General features: G+C 37.7%; 1 protein-coding gene across 1 annotated transcript in view; it reads left to right on the forward strand.

The window, feature by feature from the left end:
- AGBL4 (ATP/GTP binding protein like 4) overlaps nucleotides 1–27,698 on the forward strand; it is an 895,196-nt gene that overhangs the window by 173,039 nt on the left and 694,459 nt on the right. The gene's annotated exons all lie outside the window — the stretch shown is intronic.

Below are 27,698 nucleotides of genomic sequence, written 5' to 3' on the forward strand. Positions count from 1 at the left end.
TTCAGAGAAACTCCTCCTTTCCTTCTTAGTCACATTCTACATCCAAACAAGACAGAGATCCGCCGAGAAATTGGTAAAGAAGACAAAAATGAGTGGGGAAGAAGCTGAAGGCTGGGAGAACAAAGGAAATGATATTTCTAAGGGGAAGAGAATGTGATTGCTCAGGAAATAATTAGACTTGTTACTTAATAAATAGTGTTTCTTCTATTTATTATGCAGTTAGAACTTGTTTGGTGTCTATGAGGAAATAATTGATTTGACTTTTAACACACACTTAATGAGTTATAGAATAGCTTAGAAATCTTCACACTGTGAATGGAATTGTTTTCACAGCTGATTTGTGAAATTCATGAAGATGTGCCCAGAGTTCAAACCTAAAAGTGAACTCCTCCCACATGGAAGGTTTATTTGGATCGTTCTTCATGCTCAGCCCACTTGTAGCAATTGGATTAAATCTCCAAGATGAATTTTTTTTTTCCTGAGCTTAAGGGTGTTTGAGCCTGAGGTGCTGTTGTGAGGTTCCCTTTGAAATTTTGTTTTACAAGTGGTTTCATGGTGATTGACAATATCACATCCTATTGCAGAGCAGGAAATGAGGGCACACCAACTGCATTTTGGTTCACACTAAATTTCTGATGGATGCCCTCAGAGCTGTGAATTTGGGCATCACTATGTGATTTTATCTTGGATTATTAACATGTAGTAGCCCATAGAGTTTGGGGTTCTTTTTTAATTGCATGGAAACTACAGCACACACTGAGTATTTTGCTGCATTTTTACTCCACTTTCAGCCTTGTCACTTTAAACAGAAGGGGTAAAAAAAAAAATCTCTTTTGCAGTCTGAAGGGCTTAAAACTCACTAGAGAAAAATGTGACTGTGGTCAGTTACCAGATTGTGAGTAAATGCTGCTTCATCTGAAAGTAAAAGAAAATAGTATTTTCTCCTTAACTTCAAATTTAAGGGAAAAACTGGAACTGCAGTAAAGGTGTTTTTTTTAATTCTCTCCCTACCCCACAGCTGATCAAGGATGATTTGTAACTGAGAGTTTGTAAATTTTGGGAAATATTTATAAAGACTGAGGTTGTTTTTGCAGTATTTGATAAAAGCCTCTGTGGTGAACCAAAAAATGAGAAAATTATTTTTTCTATCACTGTCTAGTGTTAATATGTTGCACATGATTTCATAGATGTTACACATCTTTGTAAGGATATAGTTTTAGCCATGAGACCAAATTTTGCCAGTGAAAGGAAACCTTTCCTTAAAGGAACTAATAGAAACCAACCATAATGACGTGAGGGATGCAGAGAGTTGAAGAGACTCACTGGAGGAAACAATGTTTTCAGCATGCAAATGACTACTATAAATACCATAAATGCCATTTTTACCTGCTCACTGTGATTCACTTTTATTACTGTAGCACTTTTATTACTGCCCCACACTGCTCAGATGTAGGTGGGGGCAGCTGACATGTTTGGTCTCCAGTGAGCCAAGGCATGGGGTTATCCAGTCAGGGGGAACAGATCCAGAGCACAGAAAGGCAGTGCACGTTTGCACATCCAACATTTGCAACCCACTTAGGAAATAATGGACTTCTCCATCATTTGAAACCTTTAATCAGCCCGATATCTTTCGTAAAAGTGCGTTATTCCATCAAAAATTTTCAATTTGATCAGAGTTATGGGGTGGTGATATGTGCACTAGGTACTATTTTTAAATTCAAAATCAAAGCATACTACTTCTGTTGTGTTCACAATCTCAGTGTATCACCCTTCTGAAACTCTTCTTCAGAACAACCAAAATATTCTTTTGGGTAAGATGAGGGCCAGAAAGGAATGTAGTAGTCCAGCTGGTGGGTAACAGATAACAAGATCATAAAAATTAAAGTTATACTTCAGGTAATTAGGAAGTTTGCTTATTCTATCATTAATTGTGCAGCTGTTTAATTTAAATATAATCTGATTCAAAGTGTTAAAGTTTACTCCAAGCTGAATGTTGCTGTTTTCCCTGCAGTCTGCAGCATTTTGCCAAGGAAATATAAAATCTGGAAGGAAAAGGAAAACAGTATTTTTTGTTTGCAAAATTACATGTTATGCCTATCTGTAATTTTTTTTTTTTTTAATAAAAGGAACTTGAAGTAATGCAATTATTTCTACTGGGAAAACCTCTCAGGAGCAAGTTGTACACAGTAATTATGATTTTAGACTGAGCTGACATCTTTACTAAGTTCTGTGTTATCTTACCCTATATTAAGTATGTTTGGTTTTTGAAGTGGGTGTTTCAAATGTCTTCTCTTAATTATCACTGTGTAACTGAAGAGAAGTACAAACTCACAGCCCCATAAATGTGAAGGCTGTTTTGATTTGGTTTGTTTTGATATTGTTTTTCACATATAAATCATATAGAGACACATCTGCCACTGAAGTGGGGAGAAGCCTCCTGGTGTTATCTTATTTCTTAATTGTAGGTTCTCATTTTCCGAGGCGAGTGTCGACTTGGTCCTTCCCTTATCGTGCCCTCCTCTGTTGTTTACTTGCTTATTTACTGGCAAAGCTGCTTATATTTTAAACCTATCTAGGCAGAGCAAGCTTTAAAAATGCATGTCAGATTGGTTTTAATTCAGAAACCATTTTCTTTGGCAGCACATGTAGGCTTGCTCCGATTTTTATTTTTTTTTTTAATTTTTTCTTTCCCCGTTTCACACCAGAGTCATAGAAATGCCTCCTCCGGATGAGAGGTGTTACTGAGAATAGTTTTTTGTGAAAAAATGGAACCGTTATTAAAAATGCTTTCAGATAAATGTCAGCCTTTCTGATATTTAACACACATTTCAACTTTTTCCACTCGAGTATCTACGGTGTGAGGGGCTCTTTGAATCGAGGCAGTGGGACACAAACCAGAGCTGCTTCTGCTGGGATGCTGCTAGTCCTGAAGTCCCAGACTGAGAAAGCCTTGCAGGATTTTGGATCTAAGCTGCATAGTTTTCATCTGGCTGTAACGTTATTAGGAATAAAATCCCGTTGCACTGCCTGTGGTTGGATGCTCTTTCACCTTGGCACTTAGTGGTGATTCGGAGCTTTCCACTTGATCATTGCACAGCAGAATGTGCCCCTTCATTTGCAAATGTACTGGCAACTTCACAAAGCAGGCACAGTTTTTTCCACCGGTGGAAAAGGTGAAAATTGGAGTGGTTAAAGCAGGAAGGACCAATGAGATGGGACAGCAACAGGAGAAAACTGATGCATTGGCAGTGAAGCTGCTCTTTCCTCTCTTTTTCTTTCCTGTTTATCCCTTATCAAGGCTATACAAGTATATATTATAAGTATTATTAATGATACTTTTTACAGATATCAGTTAGTTAAGACTAATTGTAACAGCCTGAGAAGACAGGTTAGTGCTGCCATTTTAGTTTTGCAGATGAAAAGTGGGGCTCACAGAGGTCTCTTGATTTGCCACAGGGTTCTAAATGCCTCAGTGTGGGACTCAGGGCTGTGAGGTGGGATTGAGCATCACTCCTGTAGGAATGCCCAGTGACAAACCAGCCACAGCTCCGTGTCTCAACTTTGAGAAAACATTTTTCCTGTCCCAGTATCTTGATTAATCGAGTCCTGCTTGGCAGTCCTTGTGGCAACAGCGTCCCAGAGTCCCGGTATCCTGCTCTGTGAACCTTTTGAGGGTTCTCTTCTCCATTTTCCACAGCTGTTATATCCTGTCACAGTTATTTCGTGACTAAGCAGAAAGTATATTTTGCATCTAAGCTTAAATGTGCCAAATAAAATGGGGAAATGAGAAATACAGGTGGATTCAAAAGTAAAGGTTTAACCTTGCAGACGGGACTGAAGGGAATCTTCCAGATGTGATAAATCCGTGTCTTTAGATGATTTATGTTGCAGTTAGCTGTGCATCCAGGCAGAGGAAAATTAATAGAACAGAACCTGAAAGTTTTGGAAAACAAACAGATAAAAGTATTTGGAAACATAGAAACTGTTCCCCACCACAACAGTAATTTTAAACAATTCAGTCCTGGTAATTAAAAGTATTCTGAGAAGAGAAAGCAAATTCAGAAGACTCCAGACCTAAAGAAGTAGCAGGAATTTCTAGAGGATTAAAAGGACCACTTTCCTCAAATATTGCTGAAGAGGTTTCTAGATAAATTTATGGTAAATTACGCATTTTGCTGAAATTTATCTCGACTTATATATAGGACAAGTGGAAGAGTCAAATAAGAATAATCTCATCTGTGAGTTTCTGAATAACCTAAAATAAACTCTTAGAGAATAAATAGAAATTTCAGAAATAGAAGTCAGATTAAAGTGCTTTCCATTTTTAAGGCAGATGTCTGTGACACAGACACTAAATTCAGAGATCCGTTCTGCCTGGATTCAGAAACCCTGAGAAGTATCATGTTACTGTGTTACCTACAAGACCAACTGCAGCAAATAAGCAACAAAGAGTTTTGTGATTTGTTGAATACTGTGAATTTTTCTCATTTCTCCTTGCGACTGCAAAGTTATTTAGTGTTTATTTTTCTGTAATTTTCTGTTGCATTTAGAAACTCCAAATTACTTAGTTTTATTCCTATCTACTGCTTTACAAGTTTTAATTTGTCAAATGTTTAGGGAAGGAAAAAAAAAGACTGGACAATTTGCAAAGAATTTTCTAGTTTACTGAGGTTTGTGGTTTTTTTTTCCCCTAGTAACATCCTGTTCATTAAGTTATTTATATTTTTATATTTGTCTTTCTAATTAATGTAGATAAAGAATTAAAAACAACATTTCCCTAACGGATAGAAATAATAGACTGGCATAATTAATTTTATGCATTTAGATACATTCTTTGCTTACAGCCTTCTCTGTGAGTAATGTTGTGGTCACTCCAAATGATTTGCATTTTGAAGACCACAGTTTAAAACCGATCTAATATAACCCCGTTTCAATTGCATGTATTTTCATTATCTGGTATTTTTAATGTGCTCTCCAGTAGGTCAGTTTGCCTTAAATTTTATTGCTGTTTTAAAGTTTGTACGAAAAAAGAGCAGCTTTCTCGGGGCCAACAGGATGGCTAAACTAAGAATTAATAAGAATTGACCAAGAATCACCTGTCAGAGCACAAAAAGCTTGGTTGTGCAAGGCAGAAATCTGCAGGCAGAACACTTGATGTGGAGTTGGGTTACTCTTTTCTGGGTTACTCTTTTTTCTGTTGAACCCCAGAACTGTGTGGATCAAACTGCCTCACTTCTCCTTTGTAGGCAGAGTTTTGCCTGGGTTTGTTCAAGGAGCTTTTCCTCAGGCCTCCTGCCACTCACAGCAATGATGCTGTGGAGCCTGCAGCCATACAGAACGTGTAATAAAAAGAAGGAGATGGTAGGTATGGCCCTGGGAATTCCCCACACTCCAAAGCATCCAGGCAGGGAGGTGCAAACCCTGGAGAAAACACTTGTGGAGGCTTCTGCAAATGAATCCTCCAGGCTTTGTGCCACTGCACTTAAAATGCCTCACCGGTGGGAATAACACTGGAACTGGGATTTTCACCCCGATTGGAAGCCACTGTTTAAAGTGTTATTGTACATCCTTTTTCTTAGTAACACCTCGAGCTGTTTATATTTCATTGAATTTGATAGTTTGTTTTCGTGCCGTGGCAGATTTACCAAAGAGTTCATTAAAAAAAAAAGCATTAAAAAAAGTTGGGGTTAAGGAAGCACTGAGGAAGCTGGATTCTGCATGGCTTGAAAACATGCAATGTTGTTTTCTGACTATAAGGTGAATTTGCTGTATGTTTGTGCTAAAATTGTCCCCAGTGAAACAGTTAATAATAGTAAGAGATAAAAAGTGCAGTTCACACAGTTTAGAGTTATCACCTCTACCTGTTCGTAGGAGGATATAACACTGTGTTGGATTATATTCTCTTCATGTTGTTAAGTTGTTAAAAGTCACAAAGGAGGAATATGTCACTGTGATCATTCTGGTTTTTTGGTAAAGTGAAATAATCACAAAGCACTTAAATGCCAAGACTAGGGCAAGTGCAAAAAACTGAGTTAACTGGATTAAACCCCAGACTATAACACGGAGATATCTTTAATTGCAACCTCTCCTTTCCATGTTTTCCTTCTCCCTGCTTCTGGATGGCTTTAGGAGAGTATTTTTAAGGTAACTTAGAAATGTGCTTAAGTCCTGCCTTTTTGGACTGAAAGTTTTGCAGGACCTGATGTGATACTGGACCACCTACCAGGGGACTCCAATTTACATCTTTATGTTGTTTTACAGATAGGACTAAACCAATTTTTTCATTAATTAGCTTGTAAGCTTTTGTGGCAGGGACCAACTCATTGTTATGTCTCTGTACAATGCGGAGTCCAATGGGATCATTGCTTATTATTCATATCAGAGCCAGCTTAAGTCTGCTCAGCAGTGTAGGCAAAATTGAATTTTGTTGCCCCTGGGAGAGCTGGCGTGGTCGGTGAGGTTTTTCAAGGGGATATGGTGGAGGGGGCATGGAGGGCTTTCAGTGTTGGGACTGGTTTGAAATGACTGTGAGGTGTTTGGGGATGCTGCAGAATAAGGCTGGATTATTTTACCTCCTTCATTTCCCGCCCACCTTCAGCTTGCCCTCTCCTTCTGAAAAGCAGGGACATCACCTGGTGCTCTTTGTCTCACAGAGGCAATTTGAGGCCAGAGCCAGGGCTGCTGAAAGTTGGCCCCTTCCTTTGCTGGCTGGTTAGAATGAAAATGCCCCATGTGGGATCTGAGCTACAGAACCAATGCTTTCTAAGCACAGAATGATTGCAAGGCACAGAAATATGTCACACACCACAGAAGTACACAAACACTTAAACCCTACATGACAGTCACCATAACAATGTTACTGTTGTTACTTCTTCTGTTTGGGCATCTTTAGCTTTTCACAAATCAACTCTGCAAGCAGCACAGACACAGCCTAAAATGATAAAGCAACTATTTAATGTCCCATACACACAAAAAATAGCTGGGATTTTATGAGCTGCGAGGCTAAGCATTAGCATATTCACTGTCTAGAAGGGGCTCTGGTGGCCAGCAAAATCTCTGCAAAAGCCAGCAAAAAGCCTCTGTGTCTTGTTGGAGCTCCTCTGCTGTTTTGATTTTCCACCTGTCCTGACATGGACATGGAAGCACCATCAGCTGAACAGCTCCTGGCTCTCAGCTCGTCCAGTGACCAAAGTGATCCTGACTAAACCCTCTGTTTTTCTTCTGTGTGTTTTACTTTGTAACACCTTTCCATTGTGGTGCTTCTCTCTCTGTAATTTTATCTTTCTACAGACTTCTTTTTACCTCTGTCTCACGACTGGAGCAGTTTCCTGAGAAATTGGCTGGCAATAGGGGCTGGGGCTGCTGCTGACAGAGGGGGTAGTGTGGATATCACTGAGCTGGGATGGTCTCCAGTGAGAGCAGAGAGGGGGGTGTTGTGGGGATCACAAGTCATGCATGGAGTGAAAGGAAAATGCAGGAGGAATGGAGACTCTGCAATGTGAGCCTGAGTCATGTTTGGCAGATTTAGAGGAGGGCCCAGCAAGTGAGGCATCGCTTCCTACTTGCTTGAGACCCTGTCATGCTCCTCCAGGTAATGACAAGCAGGGACTGGGAGGTGGAAGCCAGAGCAGAAACAGTGCAGATCATGTGTGCAGTTCTAGTGAAGTTTCCAAAACCCAAGCTCTTTCAACCTTTTTTTGTGGCTGAGAAATACAAAAATATGGCAAAAGGTCAGGTGACTGCAGCAAAATGTGTTATCCATAGTCATTCAGGTAGGTTACTTGATTGTGAGAGAAAATAGTGTTGTCTTTCAAGATTCAACGCAGCTAAAATAATACATCTGGATAGGAAACATTTACTGCCAAAACTATGCTAGCTCCTTTCTGCACTTGGGGAAAAAAATAATTAAGAGCTTGGTTGAAAAGATATGTTATTCTCCATGGCTACTGGAATTTCAAAACTACAATATCAACCGGTTTTATTACTTTTTCATCCCTTTGTATCTATTTGATTACCCTCAAGAAGCAAGGGAAAGTGTGTCAGAAATATCAGCTAATATAAAAGGTGGAGTGTGACCAAATGTTTTGAACTTTGAGAGTATGTTATCCTTTGCAGCTGATAATGTTACTATTCACTTACTGAGGCACCAGTCTGGCTGCAGACTTACAGAAAATAAGAATAAATATTTGCTTTTAGTTATTGCCCTTTTTGTACTATTATGCATAATATAGCAATATAAATATTATTTATAGGCATATAACAGGAGTTCTGATCATTTTTTCTTGAAATAGTACTGATACCTCAGCTGGTCAGCCTTTAAAACGTGAAAAAGATGAGACATGGCCATAAGATGAGTATCTTTATATCCTGTAGGAGGAAGGGTCTTAAAAATGTTCCATCTATAAAATTTTTTTTGGTTGAATGTCACGTGAAGATTGCTCAATTTTAATCTCGTAATTCTGTGAGAATAAAAAAGATGGGCATGACTCAGAGTTGGTTGAGTGTTACTTAGGTTTCTGTCACAGTGCTTCAAAACTTTTTCTGTTTCGGATGCTGTCTAAAATCTGATCATTCCTCAACTTTGAGATAATGCCTTAATTAATGGATAGGTTGCAACAACATATTTTCAGCAAGTTCTGTCAGAAATATAACTCCTCTGAAAACAAATCCTGACAGAATGGAAAGGAAGAAAAAGGGTTTATTCAGTAAAATATATTTGATTTCTGAAAAGAAAACTACCATGGCCTGTAGATTTCCATGCATACTCCTGGAGTCTTCATCTAGGAAATTGCCAGTCTTGAACTCTTTTTTCCCCCAATTTCTTAGGATTTGCAGAATTTATATCTGTTTTCATTTTCAAATACATCGAGAGAAAAGCCATCTCATTCGGCAATACATGTAAAGGGCTTTATGGATTTATCAAAAGAAAAGATGGATTTGAAAGTTTTAAAAGTTATCATAAATCTGATTTAAATAATGTATTCAAGCTTTAAGTAACTAAGTTTGATACCTGATAATAGCAGAATTGCACATCTTAGAGAAAAAACAAGTAAAATGCTGTTTACCTGAATTAAGTGCTGCAAAGTTTTCTTCTTGTGTCTCCCCCAAGCTGCTGCTCAACAGGGTGGCAGAAAGCTGCCATGTGTAGAAAGCTTACCAGTTCTGTGCACCCAAAACTTTCACCTCTCTCTCTGCAGCTTTGGCATTGCTCTCCCCATACAGCTGTTCCAGCTGTCCTTAATAATTTAGTTGTCACTCCTTGTTTGTGTTTGTGAACATGAGTCAGTGAGTCCCCAGCCACGTGCTCGTGCAAAATGGTGCCGGGGAACAACCTAGACGTGGTGGATGGCGTAGGAGAACAACAACAGCTTCCAAGATCTCAGCTGCTTTGGTGTGCTAAGAGTTATTTAACACAGAAAATGTTCTCTTTCTGATGTAAAAAATAATTTGGAGAGGGGTGGAGAATGACAGGGAAAAGGTGACCTTTTCCAAAGGCACCCACTCTCATCTTGCAAATTTGAGTCTGCAGTGAGTGTCAAATGTTTCCTGCTTCCTAAAGGGAACTGGGGAGGGAGAAACATTTTAATTTCTCCTTACTGTAAGGGGTATGTATGTTACATAGAATATAATCCAGGAAAATGGGAACCTTTTGTCTGGCTGGAGCATCTCGATGGGTTAGAGGGAAAATACACTGTACTTGAGATTTTAGGGAAGTGGGAGTGAATTTGGCTTGGAGTTTCATGTGGTTTCCTTGAAAAACTGTTCATACAGTATTTGGTGCATAAAAGTCTTGTGGAGTGGTAAGGGGTTTGCTTTTGTTTTCCTTTTAAACTCAGCCTTCTTGCAGATATTAATTATCAGTATTTAATTGATTACGTGCATGAAGAAAATTATACATTTTCTTTTTTCCTCTGCTTCCCTCTGATTTTTTTTTATATAATGTAGGCAGATATCCATACATCAGATCTTTTTTTTTCACACAATTACCAATAAAAATTTTGCATTCCTAAGAGCTGAAAGATAACAATATTAGGATCATGTTATAAATAATATTATAATATTAGGATCATGCCACAGTTATTTCTACATGTATCTGGATACTCTTCGTGTAAGAAAATAAATGAATGCATTGGAAGGAAAATAATTTAATATGGTTCCAACTTCTCTGTTGAGAAGGTGATTCTCTTGATAGTGGGATTTAAACCCTTCTCTCTCCTCTGTGTCTTTGGACATTGCCTTCTAGTTGGCAGCCAATGAGAAATTTCAGAGTAAACAACTACAAGCAAGCAAATATTGTAGACAAACTCAGTTGCTACTGCAGTTCTTCTGTGTAAAAGCTTCAGAGATATGATTAAAGTTGAAACCTAAATGGAGATAAAACAAATAGGCCTAAGTTAAGTCCAAAAGGTAAAGCAGAGGAGGTTTATTTATTTTTAGGTAATGAGATTACTGTTTAAATTGCATTTCATCTCATTATGGGACTGTTAACGTCTGTTACCTCTTTTTCTGACATTAAGTTACCATGTACCACAGATTCCAGCTAATGACTTTTTGAGGGAGACATTTAGGACATTTCCTAGGAGAGGTTATATTCATTTTTCTACTGCAGGAAAAGATTGAAAATTTTTTGAACATACCAGCGAGTTAATTTATCTGATTAAGGATTAATTATGATAATACAGTCCCAATGATTAGGTACCTTCGATGTAAAATTCGACTTCATGTATCACAGACCTTGAGATGAAAGAGCTTGATAGTCTTTGACCTGGGAGCGACCTGGTGTTTGGAAAGTACTTTCCTGACCAATGTGGGAATAATTGTATTTAGGGCCAAATTCTGTAACCTCAATTTGGGCTGATTTTCTTTTTATTTCAGCCAATTTTTTTCCTCTAAAGTGAATATAACTGTGCGTTGGTGTACAAAAGTATTATTCACCATCAAAAAGGTCAAATTTCTATATTGTAAGTGTTGTGTTGAAGAGCATGTTTTGCTCACAGATGAAAGCTGCTTGGCTTTCTAAAATCTAAGAGAAGTGATCTTTTATACGTTGAAGTTGATAAAAATTAAACTGACCTTCTGGTATTTTTTGTGGGAGTGAACCATGCAGCTTAAACACTTATTAATCCCTTTGTAAGTGATATGACAGAATTCTGTCACAACAGGTTGAAGCATGAACACAAATTAATGTTTATACCAGCTGAAGCCATTCCTGGTTTCCTGGTGAGTGCTTCAGTACAGTGGACAGCTTACTTTTCATATAAATATATAACAAATGATGGGACCATCAAAATATTCTGAGGAATCCAGTGGTTGTAGCAGAATGTCATGCAAAAGCATTGACATTATAGCCCAGATTTTGTTTTTTAAGGTAGCAGAATTTCTATTTTTCGGTAGTTTCTCTCTTTTCCTTTGGATTTACTCATAGATAATTATCCCATAATAAAATGATTATCCATTAGAGAAGCTGAGGGAAATGAGAGAATGCTGAGACAATAGCAGATGAGTTAATAACCCCAGCAAAATCTGTATTAAATGTCTAGTGAGTTCAACACTTGCTATTTAAAAGAAACAGAACACAACTACCTGACATAAGAAGTGCATTTGAAAGAAAAAGAAGGTCAAGGAGGAAATCTCAGTGTTAATATTACCCCATTTATATGCACCCACTCTCAGATTTTGTAAGTTCTAAACCACAATATGTTGCAAAGGTTTCCTGCTTCATAATAGGAACTTGTGAGGGAGAAACATTTATTTCTACCTCCCGTGTATCTCATGTGATCCTGAAAAACTGCTGGTAAATGTCAGCCTTTGGTCTGACTGGGATATATTTATGAGTTGGAGTGAAAATCTTTTTGCACTATTTAAGATTTTTGGGAAGTGTTGTTTGTTTTTTTTTTTGTTTTGTTTTGTTTTGTTTTTTGTTGTTTTGTTTTGTTTTGGTTTTTTTTTTTTTTTTTTTTTTTTTTTAATAATTTAATGTTAAAGCAATGATGGTGATAACTGATAATGATTTCCTTGGGGGCCCTGAATTTATATTTTTCAGGATTGTCCATACTCTGGGATGGAACAGACTTTCATTTGACTGTGTCTGTGCAGCCCTGAGCACCGAGCCGAGCAGAGATGATGTCTAATTGAAAGGAACAGCTCTGTGGCTCAGAGTAATGGAGATTAATTAATGTATTGGTATTGCCCGGGAATTGTTTGTGATAAATTTTGCAGTTATTTTGAATACAACAGAAGTATGAGACACTGGATTATAATTGGTGTGGGGTTCAAAGACATCCCAGTTTATTTTCTCACACTGTTGCATTTTTCCTCCCCAAACTGTTCATTTTCCAGATCAGATGTTTCTTCTTGTACTTAGTTTTAGTAAAAGGTTTAAATGCTTGACATCAAATTCTGTCAATGCTTTTAATGTTTAATAGTGCTTTCACTAATTTCCTCCCCACCTATATATACCAGCACTGCAATGGCTGACCAAACAGGATTTGTTCAAGTAAGGATTTCAACCTGGACCAATAATGCAGCTTTAGCATCTTCCCCAACAAAATCCCATTTAATATCCTTAAATTATTCTCCTATGTCAGCTTTGATTGTGTTACAAATACTACACAGTTTGAAATAGTAGTGTAATAATAATAATGTATTATATTAATATTAGTATTAGATTTTTCCTATAATTAGTTCAATTTGTAATTTAAAATATTAAGAGAGAAGAACAGTGGGGTTTTATTTTGAGCAAATTGCATGTAAAGGATGACTGCAGCAATAATAGTAAAAGGCAGGAAGCTATATCATTGCTAATCAATCTAGAGAGCTCTGTCTCTTACAGATGTCAATACAAAGTTAAGTGCTAAAATAATTGTAGTGTAGGCTTTCTCATAATTACTGTTGTTCATTTGGTATGTTGTGCAAAAAAAAAAGAAAAGGGGAATTTGCTTTGCAGTCAGCAGCCACAAATCTCTAAGGAGAAGGAAAAAGATAGCAGAAGGCTGATAGTCATCCATCATTCCTGACAATTTCACAGCCTAGAATAACTTGACAGAGACCCAGAACAAAATGTTGTTGAGAATTGAATGCTGCTAAGCTGAGTGAATTGACTTTCTGATGTCAAAGCAGGACCTGCTTGAAGTGGCTGATGATTTTCCTTCTCTGCCTTCAGAAACGCTGATATTTAAAATGCCTTGTGGTACGAACGAGCAAGTTCGGCAACTGGGGAAGTGTTTTAAAACTTTTTAGATGTTTTTCAAGACTTTATGAGGGGGATTCTGGTCAGCAAGCCTGTGGGTGTGTATCAAACCTACTGTAAAAGGGTATTTGATCCTTACAGCCTCTTGCTCCAGGTGGGGAGAAGCAGGAGTAAGGAATTAGAATTGTTCCAAACTGTCCTGAAACACGACATTTTCGAGACCTGGCTCGTGTCACCTCAATTTGTCATTGGTGCAGTGCCAGCCCCTCTTCTACCAGCCTTGGAGATGGAGGCTGGGTTTGTCTCTGTGCAGAACACGGGAATGAATTGGTGATATTTGAATCCCCATTTTTTATTTCTTGTTTTTAAATTCCAACATTCTCGCGTCGTGTTCAGAATAGGTGCAAGATTTCTTCACGGTAACATTAGGATGATGGAAGTTGCTCCATAGTTTTTATTTCAGTATCATTGTTATACAAAGGGGATAATTTCCCAGCTATTTATTTAGGAAAAAACCATGATATTGGAAATGTTCCTAAATTATTATAATTAGGCATTTATTTACCAATAAATATTGCCAGTTTTATCTACTATTCAAAGACTAACCTTCTAAATTGCTTTCAGCCATTAAAATGCATGAAGAACACAAACTGCTGGGTTTAAACGGAAAGAGCTCTTGTTTTGTAAAAGACACATTATATCTTAGAAGTGTAAAAGAAATAGAATGTAAATAGGACATGAGTGCTAAGCATGCCAGCCCTGATCAATAATGCAAAAGGTTTAGCAGGTTTATTTGTAAACCCAACAGCACAGATTTAGTCAGAATGGGGCCTTGTACAGTACACGCAGGTATTTAAAGGTTAGGAACAAGGAATTTCATTAGTCTGGCAAATGCTCTGCTGTCATTCCCCAATCTCTTTGAATTATTTCCAAATGTATTCTCCCCATTTTTTTTTTTTTTAACTAATGGCTGTGTTACTGGTACAGTGCTTCATTGCTAATTTAACTCCACGGTAAATTGGCACAAGGAGCAGAGATTTTCAAAGTGCCTTGATTCCCAGTAATGATATTATAGCAACTATCTTTATGTTAATGTAGTTACAGCTGGTATAAAAAGGTTACAGTATCAAGCCTGCTAGTCTACAGCATTTTATCTGTGTTTCCAGTTTGCTTGAAGCAAAAGTAATGCATGTTGTCTAATAGACTGAGGCACAGACCTCGAATTTTATGGCATCCACTGCAACCTTAAAGCAGCACTGAGGGACATAAACCTGAAAACTGGCAAACAGGTTTTGTTGCATTTTTGTGTTAAAATAAAAATAAAAATAAAAAAACCAACCAAACAACCCTGACACCTTATGTAGCATAATGATATTCCTTCCCTCCTCTTCCTCTCTGCCTTTCCTTTCTCTCATCATAAGGTAAAAGGAAAACATTAAGCTTTGCCAAGAGTTAAAGAATAACATGTTAATAGGGAGAAAAATCAGAGATTCTTCCATTTGAAATGCAGGACAATTGTTTTCTGCATTTGTCAAGGGATCTTACCTAATCAACGTAGTCTATCCAAGAAGAGGTTTCTAGGGATAAAATAACTGTCATTGTCACATAGTTATCAAAAGTCATTTCTTCAAATGATATAAAGTATTTTGTCTCTCGTTTATTCTATTCTTTTTTAATAAATCAGGTGTTAGAGCTTCATTGAAGACAGTGTTCAGTGGAGCTCTTGTATCCATTTTCCTGACAGTTATGTTGTGACTGGGTAGTGATATGAATTTCTGTGGTGTAGAAACATGCAGGAATCTTTTTTTACAGGGACTAAATGTTTAAAAGAATGAGGTATTTGAAATTTTATATGCATGTCAAGGAAGAATATTTGAGGTTTTAATAATTCATTATTCTCGTGTACTTTTTAGTTCCAGGTTGTAAAACAGAAGTTTGTTTGCCAAATGCAGAGTTTCTACAAATGCTTTTCAAGTGATCTGAAGTTGTCATCTGTCTGACAAAGATATTTTGTTTGAGATATTCATCATTTTGTGACGTTTGTGTTTTGTTTACACTGCTTCAGTAATTCACTTCTGGGACTAAAACTTGCTTTTGAGGTTTAGGCACACTGCAGGATGCCAAAAAAGCATCAGATTCTTCTGTATTTGAAAGCTTTTGGGCCATCAAGAGATCAAAAGCTGCCAGAATCAAACCTGAGATCTGCCATTATAAATAAGGCACTGACAATTCTTATTGTGAGAGGTCGTCCCAGGGGTGAAAGAAGCAAAGAGAACTGAATTGCCCTGGCTTTTTCACAAGAAAAATCTGGAATATGCAATGGTATCTTTCTTTGGGAAACTTAAATATATATTGTAAAATGAAGTCTGCCACAACATATTCTGGTGCTGAAATAACCATTTTAGCTCAGATAGAAATCTATTAAGATTAAAATTACCTTAAAACCCAGTTGTGGTCAGCAATACCAAATTCTTGGGAACAGAACTGCCCTGGTTTTGAACTGTAATTTACTCTGCTAATCTTGTATTTATAGACAGAAATTTAGGAAATGCAAAGAAAACACTTTTTTAAACATCAAAACAGATCTTTTAAATTTACCAGACCATTTCCCAGGTTTAAATTTCATGCAGATATAAAGGATCATGATTTTTTTTACCAATCCTAATACATAAAACAGGTCTTCTTATCAAAAGTAACTAACTCCAGCAATTCAACATAGTTACCATTAATGTTTGTAATGAGACTTTTTCTTTTCCCAGCTGTGTTTTAGCAGAGTTTTTTTTTTAATAATAAACATACTGTTAATGTGATTAAAACCTTGAAGCTATTTACATATGAAGCTATTTATATATGTTTATATCTGAATGTCTTTGCATTTCTCTGCTTGTTTGCTGTTGGTAAGGACATAATGCAAAACTAATATAGGTACCACACTGAAACTCAGCAATAAGATCATCCAAGCAAATGTCTAGAACAGTGTTATTTTAAAACGATCTATAAGAATTGTTCAATAAAGAAAATGTTCCTTATATGTATAATTCAGCTTTATCTTTATTGATTTGTTCGTATTTTTAATAGGTTTTAGAATTGTCAGTGTTCTAGTAAAATATCATGTAATATGGTTTATTGTTAGGGTAATAGAGTTACAAACTTGGACAAAATTTTAATCTATCCTGCAAGGCTGTTGTTTTTTGGTTTTTTTTGTCTTTTTTTTCCTTATAAGCATGCTTTTTTAAGCCAATTATTTGAGGAAGAAAAGACTTAAAGCACGAGCTGTAAGGAAGAATATGAGAAATAGAATTGTTCTCTCCGAAAGAGGGGACCTGCTGCTATTCATTTTTGGAAGATGGGCATTTTTTAACAGGGAAAAATCTTCCTGGTCCCATTTTTGTGTCAGCATTTCATAAGAGCTGCCATGGCATAGACAAATAAACAATGCTACTAAAACTGCCTGTATACATATGGAGAGCACAAGTGCTACTTCATGTGAAAGGACTATTTAACTACGGATTAAATAGTTTAAATAACTGTTAATAGATTCAACTACAGGTCTGAGTCTGTGGTGTGGCAGCTTATGTGTGTAGTGCTGGGAGTGTCACTGTGGAAAGAAGGTCCCCATCTCAGGGAGTCTTTGGGGGCCAAGTTTGTGCTCGGTGCTGTCACAGAGAGGGGATGACTCAGCTCTCCCACTCTGGGGATCTCAACAGCTGGGGTGAGAGTGAACTATTTAGATTTCTTTGATTTATGCCAGGGAAATCCCTAATGATCCAGAACTAGGGCAGTGCTAAGCCATGTACTTCACCCTCTTGAGACACCCTGTGTGCTCCTCTCGCAGCTGACATCCCAAATCTGAATCACCATTTTATTTCTCACAGTCACATTTACAGCTTAAATCTTTAATCCTGGCATGTCTGAAGTTCTTGTTGAATTCAGTGTCAAGCATGTGAGGACCACAGAAGATCATTCTCCCATGCAAGGGGTGTTTGTGTTTTGTTGACAGAGCACTGTCCCAGTTTTGAGGGAAACTTCTCATTTTTGAAGCTCAGATTAGCATTTTTTATTTATTGAAAGTTTCTGCTCCTGCCATGTAATATCCATTTTGATTTTGTTCATCTTTTCCTGCCTTCTTTGTGATAAGTGAGTTCCTTCTGCTCCCCATGCCTGGCCACCAAACTGGTGTTTGCAGATTTTGCCTCTGCAATACCTGGTTACAGGCTGGCTGTGGGAGCAGTGTCACGATGTGATAACTGTAGATTTAAGTAAAATCAAAGGAAAACTTGTCATGTGCATTGCAGTAAAAATAAATGCAAACTGCATTAGTTTTGGGGAGCTTAGAGTTTAAATGATACTCTGGGAAACAAGAGAGGATCAGCTGTGATTAGAAGTAAGGGAACTGAGAAATGTCTTGTATCTCTGATCACAAATTTTTTTTTTGCTAATAATTTGTGTCTTCTGCTGTTATGATTTTAATAAATTCCAGGAAATCTGAAAGGAATTATATTTACATATGGTTTCCAAAAAAACTCTTGAGTCTTTTCCAAAATGAAAAAATTGAACAACATAAAGTGTGAAAGATCTTTTGCAGCATTATGGTTAATATTGAGATGCTGTATTAAAATACTGTGTTTGGAAGCAATGTTATCAATTTGTACGTTTCCCCAGAAGGGTTTTCAGCAACTTTGAATCTTCCATCAAACTGGCATAATAAAGAATGCAGAATTTACCTGTTAAAATGCACAGAGCATTCATAGTAGCCTCGTAGCAGCCTGCTGTTACTGTTGCTTTGCTGAAGAATAAGCAACCATTTAGAGATGAAGTTTTCTCTGCCAAGAGGGCACTTTGAAGCATATTTCTACACTAGGTTTAGGAAGAGATCTGAAGGAAAATCAAATCTGTATGATATTGAAAGGGGCTTTGGTCATACATATGATTTCTTTAGAGAAGATGTTCAGCACTGTACCATATTTATCTCTTTTTGGAGTCTCATTTTTGGTGGAAAATTACCAGAATTTGTGCTGAGACTTGCTTAGTATCTGAGCAATTTTTCTTCTAACTCAATATAATGTAATAGTTTCAGCAAAGTATCATATACTCTGTACTTCAAAGCCAATAAATATGAGCGATCCATTTTCAAATTCCTTTTATTCATACAGCATTTCAGATTGATTTACATAAACTAACAAAACAATATAACACTTAAAGTTGATCTGTAACAGTAATAAAAACGTTGCTGCATCCCAAAGCTGCAGAAACGTCACTTCCAATCTACAGTGATCACTTACTAAGGAAAAATTGTGCCTACGGGATTTTGGCAAACCCGGCATCTTTCTCCCATAATGCCAGGCTGCCTTAAATCCTGAATCAGAAATCCACCCATATTCAGGAAGAAAGTGTGAATGTTTGCTTAACTTTAAGACTCTAGGAACACTTAAAGTGAAGCTAAATATTTATGTGTTTGAGAGCTTTTCTGAATACAAATGTTTTTTTTTATCCGCCTTTAGAGCTCAGTCAGGACAAAATGGAAGTTTTACCTCTGGCATTTGAAAGCAAAAGGACCTGACTGGCTGGACTGATGTTATACTGCTCACCCCAGTAATGATGCTTTGCCATTGCTGGGCTTTTTTTTCCTTTTCCAGTGCCAAGGAGGAATGCCAGGGAGGAATGCCACCTAATACAACACAGGGCACGTTTCTTTAAGACATTTAACTTTCCTATTGAAATCCTCCCAGTTCTTTTGTTTAGCTGTTCTGTTCATGACACTGCCAAAACATGTTTATTCACATGCTGTGAGTCACCTTTGCAAACAGACAGAGATCAGCATTTGAATCTAACATTCAGAGTTTTCAGCTTCAGAATGGGATTTTCAAAGCTGTGAGTACAATTCATATATCCCCTTACCATTAGGGTTGGTTAATGCAGTTCTGAGATCTTACTCGAAGTGTCAAATAGACAGGTACACAAAAAATAGCAGGAATTAGATCAGATTTCCTTCTGCTTACCCTTGGGTTTTCTTTTGAAGCACAAAACTTGGAATAATCTGTTAGTACATGAGTTAGACACTTGGAGTAGAATTCTAAGCAGCAAAAATTGAAAATACAAGAAATAGTGCTGAAGTACTGTAGAAATCATGGACATTTTTTTTCAAATCAATACCTCAAGCTACTGGTTGTCAATGTTAAGATTCCAATGTACACTAACATATTGATTACATTTTCTCATAGAAATCAGTGAATTGTGCGACTGTTGCAGTATTGCAAAAGGATTAAACTGGAAAGAGCAGAAAGAATTTTAGCTCTGCTTTAGAAATAGAAGGGCTTATTAATTTTGCAAAAGAAAACTAGAGAGTACATGCTATAACAATATCCCTTATTTTAATGAGATTGATAACATATAGTTTATATTTTCCCACAAAAAAAGGTTGGTGTTTTTTTTTCATCAGCGCTGCAGCTACTCTAGTAAGGATCCAATTCAAATTCTCTCTAAATATAAAGGAGCTGTACAATATGGGGAAACCTTTATTCTATTACTATTCAGAACCATGCATGGAAGAACATAGAAGGTTCAAAGGTTTAATTGTAATAGCAACTAAAATGCCTGAATTAAATAAAAAAAAAAAAAGAAAAAAAAGAAAAAACCAAGGACCTCCATGAATAACCTGGACACAAAGCCCATCTGTGCCTAGTTACTGGAGAAGTAAATAGAGAGGGTTTACATTTGCAGGCTGTGATCCCAATAACATAACCAAGACCACTGGCAGTAATAACTAGAGGTTGTACACATCAAAATGTCTTTGTTTTGTAACCCATCAGAGAACACTGAGGCAAACACATCGGTGCTGGTTTTGAGCTCTCCCATATATCCTGTCTTTCCTTCTATGTGTTATCATCTCCTTCTTTTCCCCCACAGGTTTTTCCCACAAGCTCCAGATAAACATTAGCTTTTAACTGTGAAAAATGCCAGCTGCAAAAATCCAAAGTAAACAATTGCTGGAAAAGCTTCATCCAAATCTCTCCCTTAACAGGGCTTTCTTTATCTTCCTCACAAGGACTTACACTTGAAAAGGCTTTTTCATTCTCATCCTCCAGCCTGGGTATCAGATGGATTGCTGCCTTTGTGTTTGCATGCTATTTAAATTGTGATTATTACCTTCTGTGTGTTCAGGGGTTGAGCAAAATCATGATCCATACAAATATCACTGCCACTCTCTCATTGTCAGTGCCACTGTCACCTGCTGCCTTGCAGGATTTCTGGGGCAGTGTTCAGCACTCCACCTGCATGCTTTGAGCTGTACATCACTCTGGCATCCATCACCAATGTCTAATTTGTTGGGAAGTGTATCCCTTGTTGGTAAGGGAGGCTTTGACTCTGGATCTTAGGCTGACTTGCACTTTATGAAGGGCCCAGAGGAGCAGCTGGTGTGGAGTGAGTAGGGTGCTCCCACATGAACTCAGTGCCCCTTCATGCTCAGCCCTTCAGTGGCACACCTTATGCCAGTGCTCATAAACACGGGGTTTTTTTCTTACCATAGCCCCCTATAACAATAATGTGGTGACTTTTCCTGGCCCTTTCCCCTTTTTCCAGACTGATCTCATTGTTCTTAGTCCTCCTGTGGGCCCTGCACCACGGATGGGATTTGGGCCAGAAAACATTTCGTTGAGAGCATTATCTTTTTGTACCACCAAGAAGACGTAATTATTATAACCATTTCAAATCCTACAAAAACTTTGCAGCATTTCTTCTCGCTGGATAAATATTTTCTATTAGGAAAAGGAAAATGTAAGTCTTTTCAGCTGCTTCCTCTTGAGAGATGTAAGATATCCGCAAATTTTGCTAACACATTCCAGAACAGCCAGCTGTTACTATCCACCTGCAGCCATAATATTGATTGAAAAGAATATAGAACCTAAACATGGATAGCTTCTGTAATTATGGAGAACGAGTTTAATACATGATGCTACTTCAAATGTCATCTGGCAATGGCTGTAGCGTGGCATGGAATGTATTAGGAAATTATCTAGCTAGTTGAGAGAAAGTCTCAGTGAAAGACCATGCACTGTTTCTTTATATTACTGATTCCTGAAAATATTATCCATGTATATGGAGAAAGGCAATGACAAGACCAACAGGGCTCAGGCACCTGTCAGTTTTCAAATAAAAAGTTGCTCACACATTCCTGTAGCTCTGCAATTTCCTGGCAGTGGAACTAGAAGCGGCTCTTTTGCCAAAACCTGCATATATATGAAAAAATAGGAAATGGAAAATAAAAGCACCTTTTTTTTTCCCCCCCAAGCTGATTAAAGAAAGATGCCTTTGATATTTTTACAAATATTTTGACCTTTTGCTACAAAGAATGGAAAAAAAAAATTGGCAAGAAGGTTTCAGCTTCAAACCTGTTTGAAATACCTCTGTAGCCTGGTTATATGCCCTGTCAGGACTCGTACTATTTTCTTTTTGATGAATCAACACAATCCAATATATGTCTTGTGACACATTTGCAATTCTATTGGAGATTTTGGCCCAAGGGAGCGTGGAGCAGGAGTCACTCTAATTACACAACTGCTGGCTTTCCAAAGGGATATTTCTGAGTTTTCAGTTGAAAGTTTCGGATTATTGATGTTCAGATGAAAAGTAAAAACAGAAAGCTGACTTATGTTGGCAAGGGAACAATGTTGTTATTCTGTTCAATAACAAATTTTCCAGTTTTCCATGAAAGATTGAATGGGAAAACTTGGAGTGACTCTTGCCCTCACAATTTTCAAGTCCAACAGGTCACACTCAGAAGCCGGATTAGTGGTCAGTCCATGGCATGGCATTAAACAGGGAGTAGCAATTCCTCTGTAAAACCTTTTGTACTCTTTCTGCTAGAAGATGTTCTTCTCTACAGTTTCCCCCTGCCCTAGGCCTAAGTGAAGTAACACTGGTGTTGACAGTTCCAAATGGGGAACACTGCCTTACCCAGGTGTTACTCCTCCTGTGAGGAGTATTAGTTTGAGGGCAAAGAAAGGACTGCCAGAAAGGACAGATAACCAGGCAAATGCCTAAACTAGGAATTATTTTTAAAAGTATTTTTTTGTTATTAACACAGAACTACACCCCATTAACTGGAAAACACCAATACAGCTGACGGGTGCTGGGCCGGCATGAACACCAAGAATCTCTCCAATACACAGACAAACACCACGACAAAGTCTAAGCTAATTTTTTACTTAGCAAAGCAGTATATCAGAGGTCTTACTGTATTAAAATCCTTTGAGTCTCATTTTAACGTTGCTCTTTGTGACATCCTAGACTTGAGCATTCCTCTCTTTCAAGTAACTAAATGAAGAGCTGTACCGAGGGGAAAAACCCCAATAACTCACAGTCTGGGATGCATTTGCTGCATCAACTTCCTGAAACTTCCTTATATTGTAAAGGCTCCACAATTTGCAGTTAACAAGGCACAGGTGCAGCTGATGATGAGGCCAGTGGAGCTCTCCATGGTCCCCAGCATCCTCCCTCACTAAGTGAGTGTTTGTGTTCCCCTCCCGAGCATCAGCAGGATTTGAAAGCTCCTTAGGCGAAGCGAAAAAGGCTAAATGCTATCAATAGTAAAAACTTTTCCATTTGAAAGGGCAAATTGTTCCTACAAAGGGAAAAAGAAATCAAGAGTTATTTTAAAACGTTAGCGGTAATGAATGATTTAAATTTGAAAAGGTCAGAAAAAAACGTGATTTGTAAGTTTTCATTGGGGATTTTGCACAGACCTGGCTGTTATATTGCTTGTTTTCTTCAACGTTGATAACAGTTGCAGGTGACACTTTTTTCCTTTCCATTTTGAAGTCCCTCCAGTATAATTTATTTTTGTACAGCTTTGTGTAAGGTGCTTTGTCAGGAAAGATCCTAAAGACCAAATACCAAAATGCAGCATTTTTTTGTGAGCAGGCAGCAATCCCGTGTTGCCGGTTTCTCACATTTATAAATAGTGTCTCGAAATCTCACAAGTCATAGGGTTGGCTTGAAAATTCGTTTTTCTTTTTTGTTTGGGTTTCTTTCTTTCTGTTTTTTTCTTTCTTTGCTTTCTTCCTTTTTTTTTTCTTTTTTTTTTGTAATGGAATGCTATTCTGAAGTAGATCTGCCCCTTAAAGGAGTTCCTTACATCTGTAACATATATATCTCTTCATAAACATACATAAAGGTACATGTATAAAAGAAAGGCTTTTTAAAAAAAGAAGGAAGGAAGGAAGGAAAGGATAACCATGATTCTTGACAAAGGCAAGAACCCATCTCACAAAAAGGTGCAGGTTTCAGGAATTCACAAAACACTAATATCTGAAGAATCTGCAGGAGAGGAAATCAAGACATCAAGCAATATAAGCAGAGCAGAGCCCCATGTTATCCTGCACCTTTGGATCTTTAATGTTTATTCAGAGCACAAGAGTTCAGACTTAATTTCAGCTGAAAGGTCTTAATATTATTACTTAGTGCCCAGTTCTCTTATTTTGGCTGGTTAAATGTAGAAATTGTTCATGCCTGACTTCAAAGAATTGGTCCCCAGGTACTTTGGCAGCTTGTAGTGAAGTTTGTGTCATACCTGTAGAATTCAGCATTGTCCACTGAATTGAAATCATTATGCTATTAATGTTAAATGTATTATATAATTATAAATATTTAATATGTGTATGTTACATCAATATTAAGAACACCCGACACTTCCTACTGCAAACCCTGTTTTCAGCTAGTTATAACTTCTCATACTTGTAATGATTTGACACAAAATTTTCCGTGCCAGGTGTCTGCCTCAGGCAGAATTTTGTGGTGTTCTATGGTGTGTTTGTTTTTTTTCCCTTCTTTTAATGTCAGCCAAAGGAACTCAGCTATTTCTGTGAGAAGCCAGCCAGGGAAAACCATGCAAAATAAACCTGGCAGCCTTTTTGAAGGGACCTGGTGCATCCTTATCCTGGGGGAAGGCACTTAACCTTTGTCAAAGGTGTGACTTTCTTTGGGATACCTGCTTCAGTTGGTAGGTTCAGATGGAAAACCTGCCAGGAGGTGGGTGAACAATGAATGTTTTAGAGATTACAATTCACCTTGTGCTCCCACGGACCTGTGGGAATATGATGCTCAATATGACCATCCCCACTCAATGCTTTCAGCTCCAAACCAAAACCACCCAGATGTGTGCTTGGCCACCAAAACAAGAGCAGCTCCTTCCAGCCCCAGTCAGGAAACAGCAAACTGCTGGTAGTAAGAAAAAATATGTGATATATTTCAGCCATCTTTTCCCCTTTATGTTCATGGTTCATCTTTATCCTGCTCGTGTTAAACACACTTAGCACTTAATACCTATTTGTGCTTTTAATTCCTGAAATAGGTTTGCAAAGGACTATTGGGAAAAGTAGATTTAATCGGCAAGTTTTAAGGCTAAAGGCAGGACTAAGCTTTTCCTTACTTTTATCTCTTAATGGTTTTAGCAGCAAGATACCTTCAAATTAAAACTTCCTGCACACATTATGGAAATAGGAAATCTTCCTTTTTCTCTTGATGGGTAGAACATACCTGCCTTGCCTCATGTTCTCCAGCATCTGTCTCGGATCTGGCAGCCCACGCACAGAGCCTGAGACTGCAGCAGTTGCCTTTCCTCATGCTGTGAAGCCACAATCCATCCTGATGCATCCCTCAAGAGCATGGTTTTACTTGGTGGTGTCCCAAGAGGCTGTTTTACACCATGCTTCTTCCACCTACCCAGAAGTTGCAGATCAGTTTGTGAGAATAATGCAGTATGTTTAAGATTTTATCATAAAAGAAGTGAAACCACACAATTGTGATTTCTGGTAATTCAGATATGAATATTTTCAGTTTGAATATTGCTTCTCTTTCGGTATTCAGAAATGAATATAATTTAGTTTGAATATTTCATCTTTTAGTGATATTCTTACCCTACGAAATACCCAACAAGCATTTTTATAGTAAAACTTTACACCATTTCTCTCTGTCTTGATGCTCTGGAATTTGCAAGTACATTTAATCCAGGTTTTTTTTCCTTAACGTTTCCTAAATTCTTAAATACTCATAAATGAGTATCTGAATTATATTACCTATTAAATGACACCCATTGTACATCTCTATAATTCATAAAATCATACAGAAAAGTGACAATTTTCTTGGGAAAAAGCGGTTTGACGGGCACAGTGTTTATCTAGTCCTTTTTCCCTTTACAGTGCACAGTCGATATAGACAGAAACGAGACCAAGAATTAGATTTGTTCAGCAAAACTTTGATTGCTGTATCACAACCTTTTTATTACAGCCTTCAGCTCGGAGGTGTTTGCATACCTTATTGAGCAAGCTGCATATTTTTGCAGCGTGTGTCTGCAGCGTGTGTCCTGTAGTCATTACATTTTTGCACACTCCACTGCCTGAGCTGCATGAACTATTTTAACTATCACCGGGAACACTTGACGGAGTTCAGCTGCTCATTTGAGCGCTTCGGTTTGTGTGCTTTATTACTCCAGTGGTGTGTGTTGATAAAGTTCTGCTCTGTGCTGTTAAATTTTTGGTTCTGCCGCTCTCGCTCCGTGCCACGCTGGGAGAATGGCACGCCCCGCTAACTGCTTCCTCCGCGGCGAACACGGGCGCTGCAAATGGTAGAATCTGCACTGTTTTGTTAAATGAGCTGCATATTTTTGTTTTTATATACATTGCTTACCCAGTTGTGTACATTTGCCCAACTCATTATACAAAATAAGCTTGATTGGAATAAGAACATTCTCTACCAGCTGTCTGCTCTGAGTCAGTACGCAACAAAATTAGCAACTTTCTCTTTCCAACAGTGACATGATTGCATCCAAAGTTTAAGGCAATTGGTTTGGAGATCTTGTTTGTTTCATTCACTCCATGCAAACATCAAGATTAACAAACCAATTTGTTGCGACTTAATTTGTTTTCACAAATATGAACAGAGTTAAGTAACAGAGGAAAATCTGGGCATTCTAATACGGGAAAATGCTTCCACGTAGAGCATGAAATGTGTAGAGACCTAAATACCATTCTCGAACTTAGAGCCATATATTGTAAACATGAGATGATGGAAAACAACTAGAGACCTCCCAAGGTGGATATTTCATCAGATAAGCAGTATCCTAAATACTTAAAATCGCAAACATAACATTTTGTAAACTAAGTGCATGTTTTCATCTGGAGTCATAAAAATAAGTCCATCTCATGACCATTGGAAAATCTCAAAATATATGAAACCTCATGTGCAGGCACCTGTAGTTTCCTTATTACCTTTGGTGCAAAATTGAATTAACATCTTCAAGAAAGTGTTTTTCTCAACTTGCTAATTTTTCAAGTCAGTTCCAGTCAAAACTACAGGTTATTTTTATTTTTATTTTTTTAATTAATTTATGGAGTTCGCACACATAGAAGTTTGTGCTTCCATTTACAGAATCTTCAGCACTACCTTACCTCGAAAAAAATTGGTCAATTTTTCTCAAGTACAGAGCTAATTACTCATTGCTGTGTAGTTTACCTGGCTCCCTACCTGCCCCACATATCAGTGTAAATGTGCCTGATTCCTGTTGTCCATGTCCCACTGCTGACTACTTTCACTTCAATCTTATCATTCACTGTTGAGCAGACTGCCTGGAAAGTCCAGATTGGTTTTTGCAAAGTTTTACAGATGATAGTTTAATTGATCTTATCGTTTCAGTCAAAATTGCCTGATTTTAATCAGTGACTGTTCAGTTCTGAGGCTTCTCATGAACCATTATGTAAGAATGCGAGCATTACAATAGGCTGTTCTAAAAACAAATGTGTGAATATCATTTTCGGTGGTCTGTCTTCACTGCTACCTGTGAAAAAGAAGTGTAAAGAGAGAGGCAGAAATTGAATGTATCAATATATCCTGGACTGTTATATAAAAATTACTTTAGCCTTCGTATTTTGTTTTGTTCTGTGTACATTAATATCGGGTATCAAGAGAATGTGACAAATGAGGAATACTGCCTTTACCATCTGAAAAGTCAATGTACTACGTGAGATGAGCTACATCCAATTTAGATTTTCTTAACAGAAACAGAATAAGTAACTCTGTGTAAAATGACTTAGAGCAGACAGATGGTAAGGAAGAAGGTTTTGTCTCTGTTTTCTCTTGTCTTTCCCCTGCATGAATTTCCTTTCAGTATCAGTCCATTACCCTTAAAGAAATAGGGCAAGAGGAAAAGGCCTCAAGTTGTGCTAGGGGAGGTTTAGGTTGGATATTAGGAAAAGTTTCTTCCCTGAAAAGGTTGTCAAGCATTGGAACAGACTGCACAGGGAAGAGATTGAGTCTCTGAGATTTAAAAGATGTGTAGATGTGGTGCTTAGGGACATGGTTTAGTGGTGGACGTGTCAGTGCTGGGTTAATGGTTCCACTTGATGATCTTGGAGGTCTTTTCCAAGCTTAGTGATTCTGTGATTCTACCCTAGGATTCTATGGAGCAGTTAGAAGATTTTCATGAGGACTGATACCCCATCTCCCAGCTTTCCAC

This window comes from Manacus vitellinus, unplaced genomic scaffold, assembly GCF_001715985.3.
Source record: "Manacus vitellinus isolate BGI_N305 unplaced genomic scaffold, ASM171598v3 scaffold_21_pilon, whole genome shotgun sequence".
In the NCBI taxonomy this organism is placed as follows: domain Eukaryota; kingdom Metazoa; phylum Chordata; class Aves; order Passeriformes; family Pipridae; genus Manacus; species Manacus vitellinus.